Below are 23206 nucleotides of genomic sequence, written 5' to 3'. Positions count from 1 at the left end.
GTACTTTCAGATGGTTTCTTCTTTCAAAGGAGGGATTTCTTTGATACTTGGACACCTATCTTACTCCTTCAGGGCACAAATTGTATTTTACTGCTTCCTCTAGAAACTTAGAATGCCTGTCTTTCACAGCATTAAGCACAGAAGTTTCTTTTAAAATAAAAAAGCACTTATGACTTGACAAAATGCATTAGCGGTGAGAACTGACAAGAATTTTTTACTTGTGGAGGCTGGAAGAACCTGTAAAATGTCTATGCTTTTCCTTATAAAATATTTTCCCCATTCACATTGGTCTACAGCCAAGTATCATCTCATCATTTAACAGGTACGTTGACAAGTCTGGGTTTAAATCACATTTTTGTCTACATACATTACCACAAAAAGAACCTTTTACACATTAAAGTGACAACCAGAGACTGATTTAAACTCCTAAAGCAAGAAAATGCAGTTAAAGATCCTTCAAGGAATAACTTCTATCTTTTAGCACAGCATTCACAGGAATCTAAAATCACAATGGGTACAGTGTTCCTACGTATTAAACCACGCTGCCTTTCTATGTTGTTTTTCTGAATCTGATATGGGACATTTAGTCTCTGAACTTTTCATCTCATTTCATTTTGAAACTTGCTCTGTCATAACTGTTTGCATTCAAAGCGATGTTTCTAACCTATAACTCCCTAAATGGCCTGGTTCCAAGCTATCTCAAGGACCAAATCTCCTTCCATGAGCCTGCTCAAGTGTTAAGTTCATGAGGAGAGGACTTCCTCTTGGTCCCACCTTCACAGGTGTAATTGGTGTTGACACGGGAGATTGCCTTCTCTGTTGCTGCTCCCAGACTCTGGTACTCCTCTCTCACAGAAGGCTAGAATAGTCCCGTCTTTACTGTCCTTCCACAAGTAGGCCAAGACCTTTCTCTTCAGCAAGCTTTCCTGACTGAATAGCTGTTGAGTGAGGTTTTTAAAATGAACTGTTGTACCTTACTACATTGAAAGTATTTTGGTGTTGCTTATGTTTTTTGTTTGTTTGCTTGTTTGTTATTATATGGTTTCAAAGCCATTGATCCTTTCAGTGTTGTGTACTTGTTGTTACTAACTTAAATACTAGCTTTTAATTGTAAGCTGCCTTGGGTCCTCTTTAAGGAGAAAGGCGGGTTAAAAACATTTTAAATAAAAATTAAAAACAATGAAAATAATAATGGTTATTATTGTTGCTAAAATAATAATATTCTCATTCTAGGTCATTTGTCTGAAGTGCACTGTGAAGGATGAGACTTAATATATTAAGGGGTGGACTTAAGCAGTCACAGTAGCACAGATGTGCTTTCTTAAGAGGGAGTGGGAGAGAGAGAGAGAGAGAGAGAGCTACTCCCAAAGAAAACAGTAAGACTATATAAATTCATAATTTTACAGATATGATTTTCAAAGCTTGCTAATATTTCATTACAACTAATTCATTACTTCTCGCTTCGTTCGTTTAGTCGTGTCTGACTCTTTGTGACCCCATGGACCAGAGCATGCCAGGCCCGCCTATATTCTACTGCCTCCCGGAGTTGTGTCAAATTCATGTTGGTTGCTTCGCAGACACTGTCCAGCCATCTCATCCTCGGTCGTCCCCTTCTCCTCTTGCTGTCACACTTTCCTAACATCAAGGTCTTTTCCAAGGAGTCTTTTCTTCTCATGAGATGGCCAAAGTACTGGAGCCTCAGCTTCAGGATCTGTCATTCCAGTGAGCACTCAGGGTTGATTTCCTTTAGTACTGATAGGTTTGTTCTCCTTGCACTCCAGGGGATTCTCAAGAGCCTCCTCCAGCACCACAATTCAAAGGCATCAATTCTTCAGCAGTCTGCTTTCTTTATGGTCCAGCTCTCACTTTCATACATCACAACAGGAAAAACCATAGCTTTGACTATTCGGACTTTTTGTTGGCAAGGTGATGTCTCTGCTTTTTAAGATGCTGTCATGATTTGTCATTGCTTTCCTCCCAAGAAGCAGGCGTCTTTTAATTTCGTGGCTGCTGTCTCCATCTGCAGTGATCATGGAGCCCAGGAAAATAAAATCTGTCACTGCCTCCATGTCTTCCCCTTCTATTTCCCAGGAGGTGATGGGACCAGTGGCCATGATCTTAGTTTTTTTGATGTTGAGTTTCAGACCGTTTTTTGCACTCTCCTCTTTCACTCTCATTACAAGGTTCTTTAATTCCTCCTCACTTTCTGCCATCAGAGTGGTATCATCTGCATATCTGAAGTTGTTGATATTTCTTCCGGCAATCTTAATTCCGGCTTGGGATTCATCCAGTCCAGCGTTCATTACTTCTAATTCATACAAATTCTCACCAATAATTTCAAAATTACTTTTTTTAACTGTTAAAGGCCCAAGAGCAGTGAGTGGTGCTTAACGGTTCCAGTGTAATTCATTCCACTGTAATTCATTACTCTTTTTCAAGGGCATGTTCTGGAGGAATTGGCCAATATTGATTGTTTTTAATAATTTTTAATTTAATAAATTAACAAATCAATCTTATTTAATTAAATGAATTTTTTAATTTTAAAATTAAATGTTAAAACAAACCTAATTCTTTCCTAAGGTACATTTACTGTTAAATAATGTACATTTTTGCTTTTTTTTCTGAAGGCAGTCCTGGAAGTTGCAAGTCAGAGTCATATATTTGTAAGGGAAAACAGCATGTTCTGCTTTGAAGAAAGAGGAAGCATTTACTAAGTTCAATCCACTGAGTATAATCACAGCAGATATTCAGAGATAGCATCAGTCATCTGCTCAGGAATGAGAAAAGGGTTGGATTCAGGCTCACTTCCAAAGCAACTGTTCTGTACAATATATGTGAGAGGTCTCTGTGCATAATGATAGGCTGAAGCTCCCATTTATGTTTGACCAGGTAGAATGACTGAAAATGGCTCTGTAGCGAGCACGCTGATATTAGGGTGTTATTTCTTTCCCCAATGAATGGAGGGAGAATGAATGTTTTGCTTATATCCTTCACAAATTTCATCAAAAACATAATCTCTCTCTTTAACTCTGAGTTAGTTGTTAATTGCACAAAAACATTAATGATGCTTTACATACAGATGTTCATCGTTTGGCAAAATTTCTTATTTATCTGCTAAAAAAAGGTGGGGAAGTGCAAAAGAGTTGAGGTGAAGGGGACAACAATTTATCAGGAGAATAAAGAGGAGGAAAAAGAGCAATGAAATGGGAATCTCTGACATAACCCTTTCTTTGGTGCTGGTGAAAGGCATTACACCACCTGACATACATTATTATTATTTATTATTATTATTTATTTTATTTATATGCCGCCCACTCTACCCAGAGGTCTCTGGGCGGCTTACAATAATTAAAATTCAATACAATAAGATGATTAAAATACAATTATAATACAATTAAAATACAATTAAAATTGCCATCATCAGGACCCACAGTTGTTATTTCAATTAAAAGCCTTCTGGAACAGGAAGGTTTTGACCTGGCGCCGAAATGTCATCAACGTCGGCGCCAGACGGATTTCAGTTGGGAGGGCGTTCCATAGTCTGGGGGCAGCTGCCGAAAAGGCCCTTTGTCTACAAGCCATCCCTCTTACCTCTTTGAGGGATGGCTCTTTCAAAAGGGCCCCCTGGCTAGATCTTAACTGCCGGGTAGGCTCATATGGAATTTGTGACATGGCCAATGCCTTCTTTTTACTCTCCTCTTTTATTTTTGCCATGGTATTCCTGAGAGCAAAGGACTGTGGACAAAATGGCCAAGGAGAATAAAGATAACCTGCATGGGTGTCACTTAACTGCGAGAGCATTAAATGTCATTTAACATATATTTACATTGAACTAACTGTTAACTTCTTGACAACCTAGCAGTTCAAAAGCATGCAAATGTGAGTAGATAAATAGGTACCACCATGGTGAGAAGGTAACAGCATTCCATGTCTAGTCGCACTGGTCATGTGACCACAGAAACAGACTATGGACAAATGCTGACTCTATGGCTTGGAAACGGGGATGAGCACCATCCCCTAGAGTCAGACAGGACTGGACTAAATGTCAAGGGGAACCTTTACTTTTACCTGTTAACTAAATAAAATTTAAATAGGTATTCAAAAGCTCACGTATTTAAGCTGTGACATTACTGTTTTTTGCTTTGTGGTTGGGAATATTCTTACTTGATTTTGGCAGACCTTTGATGCCTATGTCCTGTCATAGTGGATAAAATATCCATTCCACCCATTTTCCCCTATATAATTCTTTGGTAATTAAAAAACAAATTCTAAAATGTATGTATGTATGTATGTATGTATGTATGTATGTATGTATGTATGTATGTATGTATGTATGTATGTGTGTGTGTGTGTGTGTGTGTGTGTGTGTGTGTGTGTGTGTGTGTGTGTGTGTGTGTGTGTGTGTGTGTGTGTGTGTGTATGTATGTATGTATGTATGTATGTGCTTTGTTTTGTTTGTTTTTTTTATTTTTATTTTATTTTTGGACTTATATACCGCCCCATAGCGCTACAAGCACTCTCCGGGTGGTTTACAGTTTAATTATACAGGCTACACATTGCCCCCCCCAGCAAGCTGGGTACTCATTTTACCAACCTCAGAAGGATAGAAGGCTGAGTCCACCTTCAATTCGATGCGTGAATATTACTCCCAATTTCTGTGACATCACAAGGCCCCACACCATGACTTCACAAAGACCCACCCCAGGCACTGGGCCCCAGATATAATGAGGGGATGGGGAAGATAATCCTGTGACAGCCCCTGACAAACAAGACAACACTTCAAAACCATTCTGGAAAATTCTTTTATTGGTTTTGGAAAAGAGGCTAAACAGGTATCCTCAGCGGAGACAACGGCCTGGTTCAGCTCCAGCAGGACGCCTGCCTTCTGATCCCTCACATCCCCCTGGGGAAGAGGATGCATTGGGCCCTGCAAGAGAAAGAGAGAGAAAAAACACTAAGGGGAGAGCTCGTCCACTGCCATCAACCAGCTTCAACCCAGGGGTATCCGCCAACCAATGTTCTCGCAACTTCATCACGAAATTCCACCTGCCAACATCCACTGGCTTCCACCAGGAATATCCACCCGTTCATCTCTTCCACTCCGCTTCTGAAGCCAGCCTCCGGCAGCTCCCAAATGCTTGGGTCATACACATGCCCCAGCAACATCCCCACGGAATGCCAGCCAGCCTATTCACACACGCATTCCCACACACACAGACCAGCCACCCCTCCAACACAAACACACCTTCACCAGCCATTCACACACATGCCCAGGCTTTCATCCACCGATATCCACCAAGCTTCTGCCAGCTGGTTTCAGGAGGCTAATGTCCCCTGGCTTCATCCGCTAACCTCTGCTGGCCTCCGCCTTGCAGCCTCAGCCAGCTTCTGCATGGAGATTCTACCACCTTCTGTATGCCAACGTCCACTGACTTCCCCCCAGTCCATCGCCGACATCAGCCAGCTTCAAGCCAGGGATCTCCGCCAGCCTCGAGCTGTTAACTCGCAAGCCCACTTAGCAAGTTCTTCTGCTTTCGCAAGAGAACTCACCTTGGGCAGAAAGGCTGGGTCCCCTGCAGCCACTGCCACTCTCTATGCTGGACTGCCGTCTGGCCTCCCTTGTGGTCTCCTGCCCTGCCCAGCAAGCCCCTTTTATCTGCCAGCAGAGAGGTGGGGCTCTTTGAGTTCACAAAGACCCAGGAGAGTGAGGTTGGATTCCCAAGAAAGCAGCAGCACCCTCAGGATTGGCTGAGTCCTGAAGATGATTCAACAGTCCCTCTGATCATGTGATTCATCCACAAAAGCTTGCATTTTGCATGGTTTTTTAAAATTTATGGCCTATTAATGTATCCCCTGTCACCAATCCCTCTGATTGTTAAATCTCCCCATGTTGGCCTTCTGAGAAGATTCTAGGCTAGTGCTCCAAAAAGTTATCTTCCAGCATTTGCACCAAAAGGAACTTTCCTAACCCCTGAGCTGGGGGGGGGAAATGAAAGTAAGAAATTAATAAGGATGGGCACAGTCACACAATGAAGCCTTTGACTCTCTTTTTTTGCCTCTTTTTAGACATTTTTTTCTTGCCCTTGCCACAAAAAACATATTATAAGGAATCCGTTAAGAAAACAACCTGAGTTTTTGAAACACATACTGTACGAGTATTTTAACACCATCCCTGCACTATCAAAGATTCAGCTGTGTTTCAAAGACTCTCCCAGCCTTTGGAACTCCCTCCCACTGGAAGGCAGATTTGCCCCACCAGTATTTATTTGTTAATACCACCCATTGGGGGTGGTGGGAAATAAGCATTTAACCCTTGCAGTCCAGGAACAGTTGTTTTTTCTAAACTAAAACCTCGACATTCAGGTTCTAATTGCAGTACTGGCACTTTGAAATAAATAAGTTGATTTTGTGTTGCAGTTTGGGCACTTGGGCTCAAAAAGGTTCACCATCACTGGTCTAGAAGATACCTTCTTGTGCTCATTAACATTCTCATAGAGATACCAAGCAGGGGGAAATCCCAGAACCTGACTCATTTTTTCTTCAGTTAACAGCTTCTCACCCAAGTGCAAATAAAAGTTGTTTTTCAAACAGTTATCTCTGTATCTATTTTCTGGGAAATATGAACGATCATCATGTGCCATGATGAAACTTTGCTTTGGGGGTGCAGTTGACAGGAACTTATACATCCAAATGATCGATCACATTCATGACTGAACTGTCCGTTGGACAGATTGCAGATGTATATAAACAGAGGGGACTGAGTTCACATTTCAGATCTTGGATCTTGGTGATTCAGAGCATGGAGGTCTTTCATCTTCTCATCTGAATCAGGAACATTCCTCTCTTTTTTTTTTCTTTTCTTTTCTGAAGCATGATACCAGCCAAATTTGCTACTTCTCTTGTTTAATTCTGAATGCTGCCAATGTTTAAACCACATGGTGGCTATTCATACATTCTGGTATTAAGGAGAGAATAATTGACAATATTTCCTGTTCCGTTCATCTTGATGTAGAGGAGCAATTCAGCAAATACAGAAAGGGTGGGGGTGCTGAACTCGATTTAACATTTTTTTTTTCAATCCAAATGAGACAATCAGTCATATACTCTAATTTAGGTGATTTCACTTCCATCTGAAGGGTTTAAGCAATTCCTCGGTAAACATCATTGTGCAAAGAAAAGCCCACAACGCACACCCCTAGGAGTGATTTAAAATGAGGTTTTGCAATATGTGTCTTTCTTTTAGGCTTCTTTCAAAATCTAGATGTGCTGTGCTCCACTCTTGAGCAAAAAAGGAAATCACCCCTTAAGGAACATCCCTGAGATTTCTTTCCCAATACCAATCGCTAGGTGTTTTGTACACTCAGTTACATGTGGCAAAAGGACTCCAAATTCATGTAAATTCCTTGGAGATTAACAATCCAATACCTTCCACTGTACAGATATATATTTGAGTGCACACAATTAATCTGAAAGACACATTTCTAAGTTTTTTTATTACTTTGTTTCTCCAGGCAACAGATACTTAGAGAACTTGTTGAAAAACAGTTATCACAACTGATTTGTGTTTGGGTGAGAAGTACTTAACTGATGAAAAAAGGGGTCAGGTTGAGATTTGCCTCTACCTGGCATCCATTTGTGAATGGTACTGAACCCAAGAGGCTATCCTGTAAACAATCTTGACTGTGCCCTTGGTGTTGCCATTGTTGAGGTGGCCTTTTGCTATGTAATGTTTGGCATTCCTTCAGGCCAAACAGGCACGATATTGTGCAGCAATATTGGGCCATTTCGTGGCATTTTGACTTGCACATACAAAAGCACAATATACCACATTCATAAATTGGAGGGATTATTGTTTGAAGAACCGAATTGCCTCAGTATGTATTCGACAGCCTAATGCATGTAAAAAGGAACATTATTTTTTCACTTTCTTTCTAAGCAAATCTTTTCAGATGTTAGATATCTCTTTTCCACCCATTAAGTGATAGATTCGAAGATCTAAAAAGAGTGGCAGAATCAAACATCTGTTGGACTAAATATGTAAATTATGAAGTTGAGTCTCAGAACTGGAAGACCTTAAGTCAGAGGACTGGTATATCAAGAAACTGATGAAAGCTGTTCTCACCATTAAGAAGGCTGCTGATTCTATCTGTGACATTTTTAGCCTTCAGAAGTCTACTGAATTTTTTTCTGTGAGATCAAAGAAAATGCATTCGGATTTGCATATGGTTTGAGAGTCTATTTCTTTGCTTTCTTTTTTCTCAATGTTTGCATCTTTTCTACCTCCCAGCTTCAAACAGAAAACATTGAAAAACATTGAAATCTTAACTTTAAAAAGTGAAGTGAACCAGAAACTAACCCTCCACTTCAGATGGATAAAAAATCCACTGAAATTGATGCCACACATTTTTCGGAGGTTCTTTTATCAGGATATTTCCAAGCTCAGATTTTCACCATCTAAATTCAATATAAGAATTGAGAGAAAGAGTATTTCTAAAGCCGATACAGCAAATTTCTGATGACATCCCCATTCAGTCAGCCAAATATAAAAACTAATGGTAATGACAATACAAATAACAAGGCTGTTATGAAATGCAAATGCAAAAATATGTGATACTTTTATAGATCACTAAAACATAATCATACAATACAGAAGCTTTTGTGGATCAAAACTAGACATATTTGTATTCATCTCCCAGGAGGGACAAATATGAATATCAGCATCACAGGTGCCTGGGTTGTTTGGACCCTCCCCACAGAACCGTCCAGTCCATTTACTGCATACCACACACCACATTTAGTCATTGTTATTCACTGCATGCCAATCATGCGGAAATCATCTGGCCAGTGCTTCCCCGTCTCCCTGCACAGCTGACCACTCCAGCCAGGTGGGCAGGATGACAAACCTCCCCACACAGCTGCTGAATGGTTGGCTGTGCAAGGAGGTGGGGATGCACTACTTGGGCTACTTCCGTGATTGACATGTCACAAATGATGATGGCCACAGGGGTTGCACAGCAAGCAGTAAGTGAACTGGCTAGTTCTAGGGGGAGGGTCCAAACAGCCCAGGCACCTATGGTGCCAATATTCATGTTTGTCTCCTGGGGGATGCACACGAATATCCCATCTCTAATCAAAACACCACTTCATCACGTTTGTACCATTGTGAAGAATATAAAGTCCAAAAGTTCACGGTGAGGTGGATTTTGCTAGGAAAGTTACTTTTAGATGTTAAGTCCAAAAGTTCTTGGCAGGATGGAAATTACAGTGGTGCCCCGCGTAGCGATGATAACCTGTTCTGAAAAAATTGTTGCTATGTGGATTCGTTGCTATGCAGGGCAAAAAAGTCCATAGGAACGCATTAAAACATGTTTAATGCGTTCCTATGGGCAAAAAACTCACCGTTATGTGGAAATCCTCCATGCGGCTGCCATTTTCGCTGCCCGGTAAGCGAGGAAAGGGCGCAAAAACGCAGCAGGTGGCCGTTTTCTTTACCCGGTGGCCATTTTGGAACCGCCGATCAGCTGTTGGAAAAATATTGTTATGTGATAATCAGTAAGCGAAACAGCTTACCGATCATCGCAAAGCGATGATTTCCCATTTAAAACATTGTTATGCGATCGCTTTTGTGATCACAAAAACTCAATCGCTATGTGGATTTGTTGTTAAACAAATCACTCGTTAAGCGAGGCACCACTGTATCAGGCACATTTCTTAGAAGTATATCAGGTAGTAGTATGGTCGCTAGTTTATGGCTATGGTTCATTTAGGTAGGAAAGGGAATTGGCCAGCAGTCAGGCTATTTGCTGGCAAGATCCTTGCCGTATGCCATACCAAACCATATACATAAATTGTAGGCAATAAAAGATTGGGACCACTTCACCAAAGACTGAGCTTTATGTAAAATCAGGAAAAGACCACATGGCTGTGGAAACAATACAGATACAGGAATAGGTGATACCTTTAATCGACCATAAAGAATATGAAACAGAACAAAAAAAGAAAACAAAAAACAGCTAGCTTTCAATGATAAATCATCTTCAACCAAGATGAAGATGATTTATCATAAAAAAATTCACTGTTTTTTGTGTTTTGGGTTTTTTGTTTGTTTGTTTGTTTTATATTCTTAATGGTCTATTAAAGATATCATCTGTTCCTGCATTTATATTGAGCTTTGTGTAGTTATTCAAAATAAGCTCAGTATATGCAATCTTGTTTTTTCTACCTGTGGTGAAAACAGAGAGGAATAACACAGCTGGTATGTACAAGAAGAGGTAAAACAGGTCACAGTATTATTTAATGAAAAGCTGTTAATTCTTTGGCATTGGAAGGATTAGAAAACCACCCACATGTCTACTGTTTAGAACTGTTAACACTTCATTCTAACAAAGGGTATAACATGAGAAAAGAAATGGCCCCAAACAGAAGCAATACTGGTTATTATTAGCTGTGATGTTTATACAGCACATAAAATGAGCCATAACCTAGAGCAGGGGTGGGCAATTAATTTCTATAGGGAGCCACATGAAAAATCTGAACTGTATTTGGGGACCAAACCAACTTTACTTAAAAATAAAACAAAACAGTGATGTTATGATTGTAATTCGTTCACCGCAGGGGGTGAAGAAAAAAACCCGACACTAAGCTAACTCACCTGTACTCCGTTCCCTCATGGCCTTCCTCTCCAACTGTCTTCTATCCGGCATAGGCGAGGTGATGCGTCATCATGTTGCCTGTGCAAGGATCACTTCCGGCCTCTTGAGCCACAGGCTCCGCAGCCTGCGGCTCAAGAGTAACAATCAAAACTCATTAGATCCCAACATTAGAGTTTTGCTCACTGCCATGCTGGGTGACTGGAGCTGGAGCTCCGGCTCACTCAGCAGCAACGGGCAGGCTGGACAGGAGCGGTGATGGGCGGGCCGGACAGGAGTGGCGACAGGCGGGCTGGACTGGAGCAACGACCGGCAGGCCGGACAGGAGTGGCTCATGGGCCGCACTTTGCCCAGGTCTGACCTAGAGCCATGGATAAGTCACTTGGATAAGGGCAAAGAGAGAACTAGCATAACGGCAAGTTCCATTAACTGAAATTGTTATTAACTGTATCTGTTTAGGTAGCATGATTGGATGATTGTGTTCTATCAAATTGTTGCTTCTGCTTTTTTTCCACTTATCTATTTACAAAAAAGTTTGAAAACTTATTTATTTATTTATTTGATTTATTTATTTATTTGATTTATACCCTACCCATCTAGACCAATGGTCTACTCTGGGCAGCATTACAAAATTTAAAAAAAACAATAGCACCAATAAACATGCAAGAATCCATGATGTGAATATTAAGATACAGCAGGAGGCAAAGCCTGCCTAAATAGCCATGTTTTAAGTATGCTTTTAAAAACACCCAGAGAGGGAGCCAGGCAGATCTCAATGGGCAAGTTGTTCTAGAAGCAAGGGGCCACTGCCGAGAAGGCCCGGTTCCTTGTTCTTTCCTTCCGAGCCTCCCTCAGCGTTAGTCGCCCGGCCTGGCTAGGAGTGCCTCTGGCAGAGCTGGGTGTGAGAAGGCGTTCTGCCAGATATCGAGGTCCTAAACCATTTAGGGCTTTATAAGCAATTGTAAGAACTTTGAAATCAAAAAATGCTCTCCAATCTGCACTCTCTGGGGATGGTCCTCCAAGAAGGATCGGAGCCAGGCAAGTGCCAGGCCACCGATTCCCAACTTGGAGAGCCTCTCCAGGAGGATACCGTGGTCAACGGTATCAAAGGTGGCTGAGATATTGAGAAGGACCAGCAGAGACATTTTGCCCCTGTCGGCCTCCCTCAACAAGTCATCAAACAGGGTGACCAATGCTATTTCCATGCCATGGCTTGGCCTGAAACCCGACTGGAATGGATCCAGGGAAAATGATAGACAATGAGAAAAATCCTACTACATAATTTTGCATTGGCATAATCCGAATCAGGCACTGGAAAGATTTAACTGAAGGAAACACCAAGCTTCCTATCCCCCTCCTTTTAGTTTCCAAGGCTTCTTAGGGCTCTTTTTTGCCCTGGAGAAGCTTTTGGGAACATCAGGATATGGGAAAAGGTAAGGTAAAGGTTCCCCTTGACAATTTTTGTCCAGTCGTGTCCGACTCTAGGGGGCGGCGCTCATCCCGCTCTTCAAGCCATAGAGCCAGCGTTTTGTCCGAAGACAATCTTTCCGTGGTCACATGGCCAGTGTGATTTAGACACGGAACGCTGTTTACCTTCCCACCGAGATGGTACCTATTTATCTACTCGCATTTGCATGCTTTCGAACCACTAGGTTGGCGGGAGCTGGGACAAGCAACGGGTGCTCACTCCATCGCGTGGATTCGATCTTACGACTGCTTGGTCTTCTGACCCTGCAGCACAGGCTTCTGCAGTTTAGCCCACAGTGCCACCACGTCCCAGGATATGGGAAGAGAGCCTTTAATAGTAAGAATTGCCTGTCAGGTTCAGGATCACTACAGACAATCCAGAAATATTTATTTTTCCTATTCCCCTCCTGTCAAATGTCCTAAAGACTTTCCTAGGACAAGGGAGGGAGGGCTTGGGAGCCTCAAAACCTAAAGAAGATGAAAATAGGAACCTTTTCATTGTTTTAACTTAATATTTCTGGCACCCTAGCAGGTTGTGCCATGAAAACTTACACAAAATAGAATTTAGCTCACTATTTTAAAACTGTTGTTATTTAGTCGTTAACTCTTGTCTGGTTCTCCGTGACCCCATGAACCAGAGCAAGCAGACCCTCATGTCTTCCCCTGCCTCCCAGAGTTCAAAAGCATGAATTCTTTGGTGGTCAGCCTTCTTTGTGGTCCAGCTCTCACTTCCATACATCACAACAGGAAAAACCATAGCTTTGACTATGCGGACCTTTGTTTGCAAGGTGATGTCTCTGCTTTTTAAGATGCTGTCTAGGTTTGTCATCGCTTTCCTCCCAAGAAGCAGGCGTCTTTTAATTTCATGGCTGCTGTCACCATCTGCAGTGATCATGGAGCCCAAGAAAGTAAAATCTATCACTACTTCCATGTCTTCCCCTTCTATTTGCCAGGAGGTGGACAGGACCAGTGGCCATGATCTTAGTTTTTTGGTTTTTTTTTATGTTGAGCTTCAGACCATTTTTTTTTCTCTCTCCTCTTTCACCCTCATTAAGAGGTTCTTTAAGTCCTCCTCACTTTCTGCCATCAAAGTGGTATCGTCTGCATATCTGAGGTTGTTGATATTTCTTCCGGCAATCTTAATTCCGCCTTGGGATTCCTCCAGTCCAGCCTTTCTCATTATGTATTCTGCATATAACTTAAATAAGAAGGGGGACAATATACAGCCTTGTCGTATTCCTTTCCCAATTTTGAACCAATCAATTGTTCCTTATCCAGTTCTGTTGCTTCCAGTACCACATATTGATTTCTCAGGAGATAGATAAGGTGGTCAGGCACTTCCATTTCTTTAAGGACTTGTCATAGTTTCCTGTGGTCCACACTGTCAAAGGCTTTTTCATAGTCAATGAAGCAGAAGTAGATGTTTTTCTGGAACTCCCTGTCTTTCTCCATAATCCAGAGCATGTTAGCAAGTTGGTCACTAGTTCCTCTGCCCTTTCAAAATCCAGCTTGTACTTCTAGAAATTCTTAGTCCACATACTGCTGAAGCCTCCTTGGAGGATTTTGAGCACAACCTTAATAGCGTGTGAAATGAGTGCAATTGTACGGTAGTTGTAGCATTCTTTGGCACTGCCCTTCTTTGGGATTGGGATGTAAACTGATCTTTTCCAATCCTCTGGCCACTGTTGAGTTTTCCAAACTTGCTGGCATATTGAGTGCAGCACCTTAACAGTGTCATATTTTAAGATTTTAAATAGTTCAACTGGAATGCCATCACCTCGACTGGCCTTGTTGTTAGCCATGTTTTCTAAGGCCCACTTGACTTCACTTTCCAGGATATCTGGCTCAAGGTTGGGAACCACACTATCTGAGTTGTCCGGGACATCCAGACCTTTCTGGGATAATTCCTCTGTGTATTCTTGCCACCTCTTCTTGATGTCTTCTGCTTCTGTTAGGTCCCTACCATTTTTGTCTTTTATCATGTCTAAATTTGCACAAAATGTTCCTTTAATATCTCCAACTTTATTGTACAGATCTCTGATTTTTTTTTCCTTTATATTATTTTCCTCTATTTCTTTGCACTGTTCATTTAAGAAGGCCCTCTTGTCTCTCCTTGCTATTCTTTGGAAGTCTGCATTCAATTTTGGGTAACTTTCCTATCTCCCTGGCATTTTGTTTCCCTTCTCTCCTCTACTATTTGTAAGGCCTTGTTGGACAGCCACTTTGCTTTATTGCATTTCCTTTTCTTTGGGATGGTTTTTTGTTGCTGCTTCCTGTACAGTGTTACGAGCCTCCATCCTTAGTTGTTCAGGCACTCTGTCCACCAAATCGAGTTCCTTAAATTTGTTCTACACTTCTACTGTGTATTAATAAGGGATTTGGTTTAGATTATACCTGACTAACCCAGTGATTTTTCCTACTTTCTTCAGTTTAAGCTTGAGTTTTGCTATAAGAAGCTGATGATCAGAGCCGCAATCAGCTCCAGGTCTTGTTTTTGCTGACTGTATAGAGCTTCTCCATCTTTGGCTGGAGAGAACATAATCAATCTGTTTTCGGTATTGCCCATCTGGTGCTGTCCATGTGTAGAGTCACCTCTTGTGTTGTTGGAAAAGAGTGTTTGTGATGACAAAACTCTATTAGCCTTTGCTCTGCTTCATTTTCAACTCCAAGGCCAAACTTACCCATTGTTCCTTTTATCTTTTGTCTCCCTACTTTAGCATTCCAGTTCCCTATAATGAGAAGAACATCTTTCTTTTGGTGTCAGTTCTAGAAGGTGTTGTAAGTCCTCATAGAATTGGTCAATTTCAGCCTCTTCAGCATTGGTGGTTGGTGCATAAAGTTGGGGTACTGTGATGTTGAAAGGTCTGCCTTTAATTTTAAAACTAGCAAACAAATAAAGGTAAAACAGAACAAGCTTTTAAAATGCAAATCAGAGAACAAACTTTTAAAAATGCAAAATGAAATACAAGAGTGCTGGATTTTTTCAGTGTCCTACTGAATGGAATTCAAGAAGTCACACAAATCTTCTCTCTGGATGGAGAGAGGAGTGCTATTATAAATAACAGTTCTATTCTGTGCCTCCACCACTTTTCTCTTTCTTGGTGGTGGGCACTGCTCTTCCCTTTTCTGACTGTTGCTATTATAAATGACTATCATTCCTGTTTAAACAAAGATGTTCTAATTCTAAATGACAGAACAATCGAATATTGCAGATCATTTTTCAAGTTTCTGGATCAATGTTTCCAGATGTAACTATATATAATTTTAAGAAATAGTTTATAAAGGTTCATTGGGAAAAATTGATTGTATTAAAGTTCACTTTAAGGAAAAGTTTAGAATGATCACACTCTATAAGACAAGATAATTTTGTATAAAATAGTCACATTGCCATCTACTGACAGTGCTTTAGAAAAGCTGCTACTTGATATCATTCTTTTGGAAAAAAAATATCTATAACTACTAATAGCAGTGTGGAAGACAAAATCTATTCCTCGGTATATTTGCAGTAACCCTGTTTTGAGGCACTCCCATTTCCCCCCATTCAAAGTCTCAACTTTACGGACTTCATTTAGATCCATTTATTAATTGGAAGATTGTACTGTATTCCACAGGAGCAAAAACAGGTTTCAGCCCCCAAACTACTAAAGACTATATTAATAAGTCTGGGCTGCTTGTGCAGAACACAGGGGCTTGCTAATAGGATTTTCATAATACCATCATTTATCTCCCCATATATTTTATATAATTCCAATCACTGTGCAGCCATAGCATTGTCATTACATTAAGTGAAAAACGGGATTTCAGATTAAGAATATGCATTATGGATCAAAAGTGGCAAGGCAGCTCAGGTGTGGGTTCGTTTGTTTTTAAAGAAAAATACATATTTAAGACTTTTTGTTTTCAAAGTGCATTGCATGCTGCTGTTTTAAATCAACATCAAAACCTCTCTGGTGTCATTTTACTTCACAGGGGTCAGTCAACAACTAGCTCTTCTAATGTAAGAGTGAGTGATACCTTTGATTGGACCAATAAACAAATTGCAAGCTTTCGTGAAGAAGATCCCACTTCATCAGGCTAAGCACCAAAACTTCATGGATGGTGCAGAAAAAAATGTAAGGAGTGCCAAAAGTGGATTACAGATGTCTATGGCATGTTTCTTTGGAGAGTCTGTTTGGAAAGATGATTTCAGGTTGCAAATGTCATCAAGGGGACAGTTTGGTTTCAAGCTTACCATCTCTCGGAGCATGGTTGTAAATTTCCAAGACAAAAGGTTTATTAATTACTCTGTGACTGCCCTTCCCCCATGCATTCACATTGCCTGCTTCCAAAACACAATGTTTCTTTTTGAATACAGAGGTGGGGGGGGAAAGCAACACAAAGGGTCTCTAACAGAAATTTGGGGTTGGAATTTGGTTAATTCATAAGATAGAACAAGCCAATTAATGCCAAATTAAATTCAAATCAATCGTTTTAACTAATGAGCATAAGCAGATATTTCTTCAGTTTGTAGTCACCTTTGGTTGGTGTCAAGAGCCTGCATCGTCTGGTAGGTGGTGTTGTGTGCAGCCATTAAAGGTATTTTACATAATCCAAAAAGAGTGTGTGGTCTCCAAGATTATGCAAATATAAGAGTGGGTGATGCCTTCTACTGGACCTTTCTTTCTAGCTCTTCTAAGTGGCTGTTGAGTGAACTCAAGCAGTTTGCTCTCCATTAAGCAAAGTCATTAGATTGCTGCTTACTGTTTCCAATCTTCTAGCTGTGAAGAGCATTAATCTCATATGTAAACTAGGCAGCACTTCTATCCTCTTCTGAATCTATTTGACTTTTCTTTTGTCTGCTGCTCCATAACTCTTGCACAAATATGTTTCTGTAAAGCTCAGAAATATTTTCTTTTTCATATACCAATGATCTTCAAAAACTCTGGCCTGCAGGCAGGACCACATTCCTTTGGAGCAAATGGAATTGTCAATAAAACATCAAAGGGCTGTCTCTGCCTGTTGTGATTAGAATTCATATCAAAGGCTGTCACTACACTGGCTTTACTAGGATTTGATTTGCAGCTGGTATTATAGCTGAATTTGCAGTCAGTGACCACACAGGGCTGCAGATTGAGTCAGGAGTTCAGTACTGTATTCACACCTGATGCTAAGCAATTTGCATTTCAGACCAGATGCCCCCCTTCTTTATTTCCTTCCTCTGGTCCCACCTCTGCTGATCCTTTTATGGTTTGCTGTCAGACCATAAAACCACTTGAAAGGGTTGTACAATGTTCTGGAAAAGATGGCAGCAACAGAAATAACACAAATCACAGGAACATCTTTGATTTCATCTAGTTTCATCTAGGTTATTCCTGTTTTGTTCATAATATATATATTTCTTTTTTGGAGGTGATCTAGTGCTAAACTAGTATATCAGCGGTAATAAGGTGATCTAGCACTAACCTGACACATGTTAAAAATATTAAAAATCAGAGGATGATTGGGGGAAAGAAAATGGGAGCAAGTCCTGAGCATCATGCCCCAACTGCCTACATCACTGAAACACCACCCACAGCCCATTCCCCCGCCTCCGATCTTTACAAGAATGAATCAGCTGATCACACAGTAAAAAGTTTGTTTGATTTGTTATGGCTTGGGGAAAAAAACCAGAAGCCCTCAATGGTGGGGGCGGGAGAGCCACAAAATGGATGGACTGATTTGATTTGAATCTGCCTTTGCATTGTGTGATTAGGGAAAAAAATACTTTGAATCAACCCATGCTATAACTGCAGCAAATCTCATGGCATTTGACCAGGTAGTCACAGCCTATGACTTCCATTGGAACAGAAAAATGAAACACAAAAAGGAGCACTGACTTTAGAACATGGCAGTGGCTTCATTCATGCACTGTCCCTAAATTTGATTGCTCAGCTGCAGTGCCAAAATCATAAGCAGAAACAAAAACATTTATAAAAATTAGTCAAGACACAAAAATTAATCCAAATATTTAGGCTTTTTTTTTTTTCTTACTATATGACGCATTTTTCTTAAACTGGCTAAATTATAGATTTTTTTTAAAAAAATCAGTCAGCTAAGTTGTTCCTAAATGAAGAAGCCATTTTTTCCAAACCAAATGTCTGCTCTTCCCCAGCAGTTCCATGAACCACCCCAAAACTGATTGTGGTGTTGTTTGTTTGTTTGTTTGTTTGTTTGTTTGTTTGTTTGTTTGTTTGTTTGTTTGAGCACTATGAAGTGTCTGAAGAGACTGCTGAGAAAAGCAGAGATTTATAACCCAAATTACTCTTTCAGGTGAATTTTCCCAGCTTACACTTCTGAAACATAATGTGTGAACTGAAACACAGACTTAGATTTGCACACTTTTATGAATAGTACAGAGAGATTAAGACACTGGGACTGGTGACAACAATCTTACCTCTCCCTCCATGCAGTTTCAATAAGGGCCTCAACAAGACTTATCAAGCATCTCAGTCTGCATTGTATGTAATTTCTTTCTTTCTTTCTTTCTTTAGGTCATGCTGGATCAAACGGAGAACCTTCCTAGTTCAGCATGATTTTACAGAGTGACCAAACAGTTGTCAATGGGCATCCCACCAGCATGACATGGGTGCATCTGGATTCATTCAGCATTGGCCACCTGCTTTTTCATTTCAGAGGATGATCACATAAGACGCTTCTTACTTCTATATCAAAACAGTAAATAAATGCACATTTGTAGGTTTTCTTGCACTTCCTGGGATTGGTTTATATTTTATGGCAGTAGCCCAAAGCACTGAGGCATTTGATTTTATCTCCTGCTCTGGATTTATACAACTGCTTAAATCTTTTTAGAGGTATTGAGCCATGCCTAATTATTCCTTGCTCACTGATAACATCTATAATAACTAGAATGGCTGAATGTCAAGATGGAATGATTAGTATGCATACAGTAGGAAAAGGGAGGCCATCAGGAGATAATATAGTGTTTGGTTAAAATTCATTGTGTCTACAGATAGATAACACAACTGCCAGACTTAACAATGTGGAAATTGCTGTCTTGCTTCTTTATCCAATGGCTGTTGGCATTATTAACAGCCCTCCCTTAAATGGAGCCTTATGGGAATTCAAATAAGCACATAATAAAATATGATGTCAGTGGGTTACCCTTCATTGGAAATCAATGAGAAGTAGTCATGATTTTCCCCCCTCTGGAAAATTAGTTCATAAACTGAGTAAATAAAAATGCATTAACTTCAAGCTCCCCAAACCACCCATCATGAGTATTTTAAACCAAAGTGCTAATGGAGTTTGAATGGAAATCATTTATTTTTGCCCATTCTCGAGGCCAAAATTATTTCTCTAAACATCAAAGTAAATCTGCCATTACCCACAATTCCAAAGGGCTCAATATACGTCCCAGGATTTTAGCACACCCAGTACTAAATTCAACCATACATATGGCACACTATCCCAAAGAAGAAATAAATATCAGGACAGAAAGCAAACAAATATATACTCATCATCTTAAAACTGCAAAGCTGGAAGGTCCCTTATGGATCATCATGTCCAGCTCCTGTCAAGGAGGCACAGCGGGGAATCAAACTCCCAAACATAGGCTCCACAACCAGATACCTAAACCACCATCACTTTATTATTTCCATAATAATTATTTTAGAACTGCAGCACTGAAAGGGAACTTATGGATTATCATGAGTCATGAAGGAGGAGCAAAATACATTTAATTCCCCCCTTTTAAGTCAATAGAGTTACAAAGCTTGATTTATTATGTTTAATTTATTGCTTTTATCTTTTCATCAATGTTGTCAATGTATAAAAAACTTCATGGACAATGAGGTCTCTGTGTCAACGTTGCTTTTTGAAGAAGAAGGGACACTTTGCCCACCCAGCCCAGCATAAAGAGATGAGACACAGGTGCTGGATAAAACTAGGGCCACAACTTTATTAAACTATTTAAACTTTTAATTCCCCTTTTACAAGGGGGCCTATTGTACAATAGTGCAAAATTATCATCTGATCCCAGTGTACCATCTACAACCAGAGCAGGCCACCAAGAGCAAGTTCCAATTGCTGAAGCGCACTGCTTCTGACTAGCACATCTTCAGCCACCCAATCCTCCCACTGCTTCAGTCACCAAGCCTCGAGACCCTAGATGCACTGCTGCCTGGGAGATTCCCTTAACTCCATTCCCCTTCATATACTCCTTGTTCTACCAATCAGGGAAATGGGCTGATTGACACCCTCCTCAGATGTCCCAAAGGAACTCACCAAATCTCTTACCTTTCGCACTACCCGCAGCCTGATGTACTGTGTACATCACATTACCTATTTAACCTTTTTTTTTTTAATTTTTTAATTTTATTTTCAAAACTATTGGGTAATGGGGAAGGAATACAAAAGGCAAAGGGCAGTGGGGGGGGGAATGGAAAAAGGGTTTTGAGAATAAGAAAACATCAAATGCATAATCATTCAATCTTACATATCAAGTATATAAACATCTAATCTATTCATGTTCCAATAAAGGTTCATCTTTCTTCTTCTTTTTCTTCTTCTTCTTTTGACTATTTTGTCTATGTATTAACCTCTTTAGCTTTCAACTTATACGTGTAATACAGCTTAAATCTATGTTATTCCCACAGCATCAGAACACCAAGGCCAATTGTGAAATATATCCCCTCTTTCACCCTCCTTTTTTCTTGAGAATGCACTCAGCAGACCCAAAATAATATAAATCCTGCTCTCCCCTCCCCTTTCCTCCCTGTGCTTGTTTTGTTTCTGCGACTCTTTTTTCTTCCATATTTTAAAAGGGGAAACAATATCATTCAAAGTTTGCTTTTCAACCTCAATTTCCTTATCTGCTATCGCTACATCTCTTACTGGGTGGTCCTCCATCCCTTGTATATTATCTGATATCTTCATCAATACAACCGGTTCTGAGATCTCTTTTTGGTGTAATTTAACCTCTGCTACCTTCCCTCCCCTAGAGCCTCCAATCACGTCTTCCATCTGGTCAATATAATAATTTACCTGCATGAATTTTTGCAACAGTGACATCTGAAAAGAGGTTTTCCAATCTAGCCACCGATCTGTATTTTTCTCAAAGGGAGGTTCCATTTTCTGTTTCCACTATTTTCACTTAAAATTCCCTCTCCCCTTTACCCCAGTACACATCCAATATTTCTAATATTTCACCTTACAACTATACCATATTAGCAATAAGATAGCAGGTACATTCAAGTAAGAGATGGAATCTAAAACATAAATCTCTCAAGTGTCTTTGTAGTCGCTAATATCTTCAGACCGGTTGCTTCTTTTTTTCCCCTTCTTTTCTCTTCTCCAAGTTTGTTTTAACCTTCACCCGGCAAGACTCTATTATTAGAATGTCATTTGTCAAGATCCCAGTTCAGTTCAAACCACATAGCCCCCAGTTCACAGCTCACAGTCCGTTTCTTCCTTTTACTTCCAAAGACTTCCTTCTCCTCCCCCGAACAGGGAGATCCAGCAATCAGAGTCCCGGCAATATATTATCCACGGAAAGCAGAGTCCCACACAGTCTAAAAATATATAACCACAGAGGAAAAGGGGTCCAAAGTGAACAGTTTGCAACAGAATTTATTTTTTCAAGGCCCGTCAGCTGATTCTTCAAGAGTTATTTTTCCTCCTTTAATGGAGACACGAGCTATTTCTGCCTGGCTGTTCCTTTCGAAATAACCCGACCTTCAGCTTGGGTAAAGCTGGAATGCTAGGAATGCCGCTCCTTATCTCATTTGGTCATAAATTTGCACACAATCACTTGTTCTTCATTTAATGAGGTTTTTCATAGAACAAGGGCTTCCACTTACTTTGATGTATACTTTCGCCGTGCTTCTGTTTTCTTATTCTCGGCGAACGGAGCTGTCTTTGGCTAGTTGCCAAAAATGGCGCCCATCTTCGTCTGTGCTGATGTGAATTTCCAGAAGAAAGACAAATCGAGTTGCTGCCCAATCTTCTAACTTCTGTGGCTCACCAGCTGCTGCAGAAGGGTCTCTCCTGACTCTTCCTTGCCCCCCCCCCATTTCTGGAAGGGTCCCAGACCGAAGTGGTTCTAGCTTTCCCCGGGAGCTATTCCCGAGAGCTGCTAGCTTCACCAAGACGAAGCTCCTCCTCCACATTACCTATTTAACCTGAAGTAAGAATGGGGTCACGAAGAGTTGGACACAACTAAACAACTAAACTACTACTACTACTAAGAATGGGATGGGTGAAAACTCGCCTGCCTCCTGATACATGCCAATTATGGAAGCAAATCAAAAATTTTCATCTGGCCCCGAAGCAACCAGCTACTCTCATCCTTATTTATTAAGGGGTCTGCAGGTGGGCCGCGAATTCGGAAAGTGAACAGAGGCCTATCTTGGAGGAGATAGGCAAGATGAAGGCTCCTCCAAGCCCCCCTCCCCGCGGCCTTGACATCACCAGCCTGCGCTTGTCTCCTCTGAGCAGGCAGGCACAGCACAACCATGGTGGCAGTTTCATGCTGCGTGGAGCGCACCTTGCCCCACCCCAGGAAAAAGGTTTTGCTTTTACCATTGAGTTTGCTAAGTTTTGTAGCTGCATAGGCACATGCAAGGTCTGGCCCTTATGACTGTTGACTTAATATATTTCTGTGTGTCCTTACATGATAGAGGCTTACCATAATTACAGGTGCCTGATGAATGGGAAATGCTTTGGAGAACTGTGGCGATCTCCTCTGAAGCCCCTATCCCCCCAGTCCTTCACAGGGTTCTCGCTCTTCTTCCTTCTTCACTGCCACTAGGTATTACTGCCTCAATATCATTTAATCATGGAGACATGTGTGCTTTTAAAACTTCAGTCATTTATTAGATCAGGGAGTTAATATATGATTAATATTCAAGAGAAAAATTACAGGCTGCTAATCACTTATATTTGAATCAAATCTGCTATAACTTTAAAACTCTATTAACTCTCTGTTCCATTCATCGTTCTTACAGATCTCTAACTCACTCTTAGTTCACTTTTAAGTTTCACACAGTCTCTCTCTCTCTACCAGAATCTCTCTCAGGCTCCACATACCAGTCTTTATATCTGCTCCCTCCCTC

At 40.7% G+C, this 23206-nt stretch overlaps 1 long non-coding RNA gene across 1 annotated transcript in view; it reads left to right on the top strand.

The window, feature by feature from the left end:
* The window catches only part of LOC144583238 (uncharacterized), a 394194-nt gene extending 376619 nt beyond the window's left edge, over positions 1 to 17575 (top strand). The window contains exon 2 of the long non-coding RNA XR_013536934.1: positions 12088 to 17575. This is a non-coding gene — a long non-coding RNA (uncharacterized LOC144583238). The remainder of the gene's footprint in view (positions 1 to 12087) is intronic.
* Positions 17576 to 23206: the final 5631 nt, after the last annotated feature.

The sequence above is a fragment of the Pogona vitticeps genome, chromosome 5 (assembly GCF_051106095.1).
Source record: "Pogona vitticeps strain Pit_001003342236 chromosome 5, PviZW2.1, whole genome shotgun sequence".
In the NCBI taxonomy this organism is placed as follows: Eukaryota; Metazoa; Chordata; class Lepidosauria; order Squamata; family Agamidae; genus Pogona; species Pogona vitticeps.
This window is presented reverse-complemented; position numbering and strand designations above follow the sequence as displayed.